The sequence below is a fragment of the Neopsephotus bourkii genome, unplaced genomic scaffold, assembly GCF_033783945.1.
Source record: "Neopsephotus bourkii isolate Nb327-2 ecotype Australia unplaced genomic scaffold, CSIRO-AGI_Nbou_v1 NB_39, whole genome shotgun sequence".
Lineage (NCBI taxonomy): Eukaryota > Metazoa > Chordata > Aves > Psittaciformes > Psittacidae > Neopsephotus > Neopsephotus bourkii.
Window position 1 is genome coordinate 355,766 of NW_026900556.1, and position 7,227 is coordinate 362,992.

At 48.5% G+C, this 7,227-nt stretch overlaps 1 long non-coding RNA gene across 1 annotated transcript; it reads right to left on the bottom strand.

Moving 5' to 3' along the window:
• Window positions 1-5,017: 5,017 nt before the first annotated feature.
• Window positions 5,018-6,814, bottom strand: LOC133208055 (uncharacterized). Its single transcript, XR_009724224.1, has 3 exons — window positions 6,705-6,814; window positions 5,691-6,591; window positions 5,018-5,260 (listed from the first exon to the last, which is right to left on the bottom strand). It is a non-coding gene; the product is annotated as an uncharacterized LOC133208055 (long non-coding RNA).
• Window positions 6,815-7,227: the final 413 nt, after the last annotated feature.

Here is a 7,227-nt window from a genome sequence, read left to right on the forward strand (position 1 = left end):
CCACAGGGACAACAGCATCCCTGCCCTCAGAACAACCCCTCACAGTGGGGCTTGGCTACAGCACTGCAGGCAGTTTTGGGCACTCGGAAGTGCTGAAGGCAGCTGGGTTGTGCAAACCCTTCCAAGCCACCCCCCTTGTTAGCAAAGCCCTGTAAACCCCACTCCGTGTGTGCAGAGCATGGAAATATCTATGGAAATCCACTGTGCAATAGCAGGGCTGCTTTAAGTCCTGGATTCCAATCCCAGGCTCGTACCAGTTCACCCTTTAAGGCAAATGGAATGAGTCGTGTGAAGCTTCATGCAGAAGCTGATGGTGAGAAGTCTGAGAGAAGACCTTTGGCTGAATCTGTTCTTTGTGGGCATTACAAGGGCAGTTGTGCTACTCCCAGATGCTGCATCTTCAAGCTTCAAGTGCCATTGGTTGCACGATCTTCTTTCTTGGCTGCTTTAAGACAGGAAAATGGCATTCCAATTGCTTTTTAATTCAACTTAATCTGGTGCAAAAGTTACTGTGCCCCGTCTGAGTTTGGTTCTGCTAATTCCTCATCACCCAACACCAAGTGAAAGCAGGCCTGTCTCAAGCTGAAATAGATGAACCCTTGCAACCTTTCATAGTGATTTAACTACAGTGGCTTAAAATCACACCCTAAGACAAGTGGGGGCAGCCCCTGGCATTTGCTTCCCTCCTTGCCCAAGGAGCTGCAGGGTACAAATGTGCAACAGGGCTGTGAGAGGTTTATTGTTATCCTGGGCTGCTCTTTCTCTCTCTGCCCTTTCCATTCCCTCCCTACCTGCCAAGCACAATCTCCATCGTGTTCACTCCTCTGTCACTGCCAGGGAGAGCTAAAGAGGCGTCAGTTGATGAGCAACCCCCATCCTTGGCCTTTGCTTCAGTCCCTGATGGCATGAGAGGTGGCACCACGAGTGCTCAGCCCCAGGAGCAGGCAGAGGATGAGATGTGCTCATTTCAACCCGTGCTCAGGACATGGGCAGATCAATATTTGCCGAATGGGAAAGAGAAGAACCTGGAGGGAAGAAGAACCAGCATAATAAAAGGGTATCACAGTTAATGGAGAGGAAAGGAGATAAAACCCCTAAATCTACATGACAGTGTCCCCTGAGCTCAGCCTTGTGTGCTGAAGCTGAAAATCCACATGGTGACAGGTATGAAAAGCCATGGTTCCAGCTCAGAGGTTTTCTCTGTGGCTGCTCTCTCCCACCCTGGCACCCTTTGTCCCAACACACTCCCACTGGGGCACTGCAGCTTTGGTGCATGGTAGCAGATTTGAAAGCACCAGTTCTAAGCCCTGAGATAAAAGCATTGATTTTTTCCTCCTCTGTTTTTTTCATGTCTCTTTAATAGGTTTACCCTTGCTGCACAATGGTCAGGGGAGATGCCCATGTGTGGCATCACTGTGATGGGGTTAGATGAGGCAAGGACAGCCCAGGCTCCATCAGTAGCTGGTTGCAGCAATCCCTGTGTGAAAGGAGAACCTCAGCTGGCAAAGGCAGGGATTCCTCCCAGCAGCCCCCTGCCTGTCTGCTCTCAGTGTATTTGCTCCATCAGTTCTAATGCAGTCCATTAAATTAACATCAACACATTAATTTCACTTATTAGTTATACTTACACCAAGGAAATATCCATGTGGGTTTCTGAATTAGCTGCTGAGCTAATGAGGGGCAATTCCCAAGTGTGGCAGGGATGGAGCCTGGAAATTCCTCCTTTTCCAGTTGGGATGCAGTGGTTCCTGGTGGGGAGGCAGACATCAGGCAGCCGGTGACCTCCCCACTGCCAGCCATTAGACTCATTTCAGTGCTATTGTTCATGCAGCAGGCACGGGTGTGAGCTGAGATCAGAGCTGCATTGTACCAGGCACTGAACAAGCACATAATAAGTGACAGCCCCCGTCTGTCACAGTCTATCTAATCAGGACATGCAGAAGGTGGGAGAAAGGATTTGTTGGTAGCCCTGTCTTAGTGCTGAGCCAGAAGCAAAGCTCAGCATCGCAGCTGGATTTTCTAAGGCTCAAGGTGCAGCTTGTTGTTTCTCCTAATTTAGTGTTGCAGCCTCAAAAACAGTGCTCCTGCTTTTCTCTCCCTCCTCTGCTTTGCTTTTCTCCTGCTCCCCTGCTTTTCTTCCCCATTTCCTCTGTAGCCAGGGAGCCATGGGGCTGCATCAGTCCAGACAGCTCATTTGAAGGGAAAGCAACCCATGGAAATAAAGAAGTGTGGTTTTCCATCAATCCTGTTGAAACAGCCATGGGATTGCTATTGCTGGTAGACAAGGAGGAGAGGTGTCCATGAGGGAGGGAAGCAGCATCACATCATGCACTGCCCAGCATCACATTGTGCATTGCCAGCACTTAAGGCAGATCAGGGCAAACTGGTCCTCAGTCCAGTGCCTCATCCCTGTGGTCAGTACAGGAGTGATCCAGGGCTCTATGGTGGGGTAGCACCAAGAGGAGGAAAGCCTGTTTTAAAGGCAGCTTAATTTGCTCCCGAAAACCTGGGAATGTGGCTTGTTGAAGTGGGTTGGATAAATACAACTCTACTGTGCTGTGGGACATCTCCAATCCCAAGATCCTTGTGCAAGTTTGCTGCTGGAGTTATTTGGTTGAGCAAATAGACTGTTCATGCCTAATACTTCCATGAGGTTACATGGACCAGAAAGCTTGTCCTTCTGTGTGGCGCTTCCCAACGCAAAGTGTTCGTCAGTGCTTTCTTCCAGCCAATCACTCACAAATGTAGATGCTGAAAAGGAAAAGAAGAAAAAGTCATGTTGATATTGTATAGAAGAGATCTCTATTTATTAATAAGGAGCCTGGAAATTCCCTGGGAATTAAGGAGAAAGGAAAGAAATTCCATTCTCCTTAATTCCCAGGGAATTCCCTTGCAGGAAGACAGCTTGTAAAGCAGGGAACACCACAAAGTGTAACTCCAAGCGACTATCCCATCAGCTGGACTGGAATCAGTGGGAGCTCCCATGGAGCTCAGGGAGCCTTGGGAAGGAGAAGAGCATCCGGGCTGGAGCAGGAGTTCTGGGGAGCGTTTTCCCACTTGGCAAATGCAGCTGTTGACGCTCCTCGGGCAGTGTAAGAGGATGCCCCAGAAAGCCAGGGTTTGTAACTCCACACTGAACGTTAAGGAGCTAATTTTAACTTCTAAGCCATGGAGGGATTAGAGGAACAGTTTCTGGAATTACTTACAAATAACAGCAGACTTAATCACAGCTCTTTATTAAAGCCATTTCCTCTGTCAGTGAAGGGACTCCCATTGATGCAGCTGCAGCAACTCTCACCACCAGGGCCAAAAATCTTAACTTTTCATTCTTTTTCCTAATGCAAAAGTATTATTTTAGTCTCTGAATCTGTGACTCGAGGAACTGGGACACAGAAATCTACACTGAATTTGGGGATGAGACACATCAGAGTGAGGGAGAAACCTTGGAATTACTGAAAAAGCCACATGATTCTGTATGAATCATGTGTGATCTTGCTCCATGGCACGCAGTGGGAGGAAGGTGCTCTCTAAAGGAGTGGAGTAGCTTGTAAAGCATCTAAGGAAGAGAAACTCTATGAAAACACCAGGAAAGCCACATAAATCACGGGGTCTGGAGCCTCTTGATGCCACTCTGGCATCAGGGAGTCCATGGACAGCTTAATCGGCTGCGGAGATGAGATGTCCTGTCCTCCTGCTGCAATTTCCATGGTGGGGAGGGCATCTGGATGCTCACCTCACTCCAGAGCATCCGATTACCATAGCTGAGGACAGCATCCAACAGAAATGGGCTTCTTCTTGCTCAGAATATGTATTCAGGGGGCTTTGTTTGGAAGCCATGCTTAGGAAATGCTAACAAGAGGATTCAACGTGCACATTCCACCTGATCTTAGGAGCTGAAGATAACTCTGCTGTACTGGAAGGGACAGATCCAAGGAAGGTGCTGGGATGGGGCTGGGATTCAAGGCCTTTTCATGGGTTTGGGCTGGCCCAGTCCCATTGCCAAGGCCTGGGAGATGATCCCTGTAAAGATGAGGTTGTGGCTCCCGATGGTCTCTGGCTAAGCATAAGGATTTGGTTGGAGAAGCAAGGCAGGATGGACAGGAGGGGACGGACAGGTACCATTACCTGTTACTCCTCATTCCCTTCCAGGTCTGGGCAGAGACCTGTTTATGGACTGTTAACACCCGTCTGCTGTTGGCAGGCACAGCCAAACCCTGGTGGGACACTTGGCTTCATCCTCTGCCCATCTGGTCCACCTAGCGCAGAGACAGCACAGCTCCGTGTCGCTCCATGAGCTCAAGTGGCCAAAGTCTGTGCCATGGCTTAAAAGTTCCCAACCTTGCCAACAGTCTGACACCACATACCAGAGGTTTCAAGGGATCCTTTTCCTCTCTTTTTCCTTTAAAAAACGCCCCTTCAGAAGTTTTGGGGCTGTTTGCTTTGCCTCCACCATTCCTTGCATTAAAAGAGTGCTACGACTGAAAAGCAGAGCACTGAGAAGTTAAGGCACCAGAAACACAGATCTGAACTTGCCTTTCATGCACGTACACTTCCCCATGGAGTTTTTGATCATACAACTGCACAGACTGTCTCCTGCAGGACCTGTGACTCACAGGGCACCCACTGGGATCTGACAGTACTTGACATTGTCCCTGTCAGACCCTCAGAGCCTCACAAGCCCTTGTTTGGTTAAGAGACTGGTTGTGTCTCTGCACAGCCAAACCTCTCTGATGCATTGATCCTCCCCAAACAAGCACAGACAACAGCTGAGAATGAGGATGCAGCTTTCAGCACAGAACCACCATTATTCTTGAAATGACTAATAAATGCAAACCCATCTTGCAGGCCTTTAAATAACCCTGCGATCCTGCAGCAGGGTTTTCTGCTCTGGATACGAGTCCTCCCCTAACCATTAAAGATCAGTTTGCTGCTGCTGCTACTGAAATGCAACCCTGAAAGGCAGCATCTGAACCGAGTTCCTTGTCACTACAGCACAAAGGTTGTGCTGCCCTCCTCCACTTACAACCTCCTCTGTGACTGGGAATGCCACTGTGGACACACTGTGTTTAGCCTGGGGTCCCTGGCAGCACACTAAGAGGGAGAGACCAAAGCCTTTCTTCCATGTTGTCTGTGTTATATGGGCTGGTTTACCCCTTATCTGAATACCACTCTCCAATGTGAAACATACTTTTGCTCCCCATCCCTTCAGGTGACAAGGGTGGACTCTGGACTCAGTCTCACTTGAAGGTGATGAAGAAATCTGTGTCAGGGCAAGAAACTGTCAGGCAAACATCCTGCTTAGCAGACAACTCCCTCCCCATGACCCTCTGTGTGCAGAGCTTGCTGTGCAGTGCTCCCAGGACACATCACTGCACAATGGCTCCTTCGTTTTCTAAGAGAACCTTCAAAAACCTCCTTAATAATGGTTGCAATGGGATGTGGTTGGATGAACCTGGGACAACCCAGGCTGTCACAGCAGCATTTACAGAGCAGAGATGTGCTGGAGAACAGCGTGGCCAGGCGTGATACAGAACAGGGCTATGGGAACTGCCAAGGACAGTTCATTAAACTCAGCAACAGGCATCCTACTTATCAGGAAGCAATTTGGCTCAGTCCTACCCATTGCTGATGTGTCCAGGGGCTGAGCGAGCTTGCAGCTATTTAAGGTTTGCCATTTTGACCTGCCTCACTTCATAGAGGGATCCGGTTGCTCCCTTTGCAGCTCGCTCCTCCTATGCAGTCAACACAGCCATTTGAGCACGTTACACACGAGTGAACAGGTCAGAAGCCAGTATTTATCTGATGCCTTTCACATCTATTTGTGTGAGAACTGGTGGCAACCTTCACTCACAGATCCAAGGGTTGAAATTATTACCTACAAATGCCCAGAAAACATGACTTGCTCCGGATACATTCCTCAGAAGTTAATCACAATTCCCAATATTCACTCAGCCTCAGGCTGGCCAGGGTTTCTGTGGTATTATTCTGCTCCTGACGGGACCTGCTGAGTTCTTAGAATCAGCTTTTCAATGCGAACAGTCAGGTACAAATTCAAGAGGTGGGTGTAACGTGAACGCTCTCATTTTCACCTCAAAGTGGCTGTTTTATCTGCATCTTCCTGCTCTATTCCGAGTGTATTCACCCGAAACACCCACAATGGCAATACTGCAGGGTAACCACATCCCAGACTCCAGCTGAGGCAAATAGAGCAGGGAAATACTTGAAGCTGATACAGAAGCAGTTGTCTTTCAGGGCAGTTGAGCAACTGAAACAAGCACGACTGTAACACAACCACAGCCTTTATGTCTCTGTTTGCAGTTAAGACACAGAATTTATCCATCAGAAACACAGGGCTTAGGAATTACTTTCAAATACAACCTTCATTCCATCACCAACGGGGCTGCTCCTGCCAAGGATTCAGCCTGTGGTTTGTCTGCCAAAGATCAGCTCCTCTCCCTGATGAAATCCATCACTCCACCTTGGCAAGAGGGGCAGAGCCAAAGATGTGCCTCTGAATGAAGGCTTCATTCAATGGTCTTTCTATTTCAGCCTCTTGTCCCTATACTCCAGCAGCTGAGTTCATAAAACACCCTATAATGAAAGACAAGGAGAAATCCCCATGAAACAGAGCATTACCCAATTATCTCCTGAGGGATCAAAGCTTTCCCAAGCAGGCTCCCAGTGCTAGAGTCCTCTGAACTTACGCATAAGGAATGTGGTGTCTCTTAAAACATTAAGTGCTGGCTCAGGCCCTCTGGACAGCCAGGAAGGAGCCTGGCCAGCCCTTATAAACATGCATCTTCCAGGATCATGGGTTTAGCCTGGTAAGTACTTGCTGTGTGGGACACTGGGAAGAGGTGTGGATAGGTGATCATGAAGGATCAGGTGGCAGAACTTGCAAGCAGAAGTAGAAAGAGACAAGGACAGTGCCTGGAGGTGTACCTAAAGCCTGCCTGGCTTTATACTCACTGTGTTTTATAACAGGCAGACTTGAACCCAAGGGTATTTTAGCCATAAGTTTATTAGATTCCATGTGATTTTGGAGGGAATGAAATTCAGGAATTGTTGGCACGGCCTCGCCACTTCCTTGACCTATGGCTTTTGGGACTACATTTATGCCTAAGCTTTTGTGTATTGTCTCTGGGTACCAAAACAACACAGTCAAGGGCTGCCTTTGGAGAAGCACCAGCCACTCCTATTGACTTCACACTGAAAGGCCAGAATAAA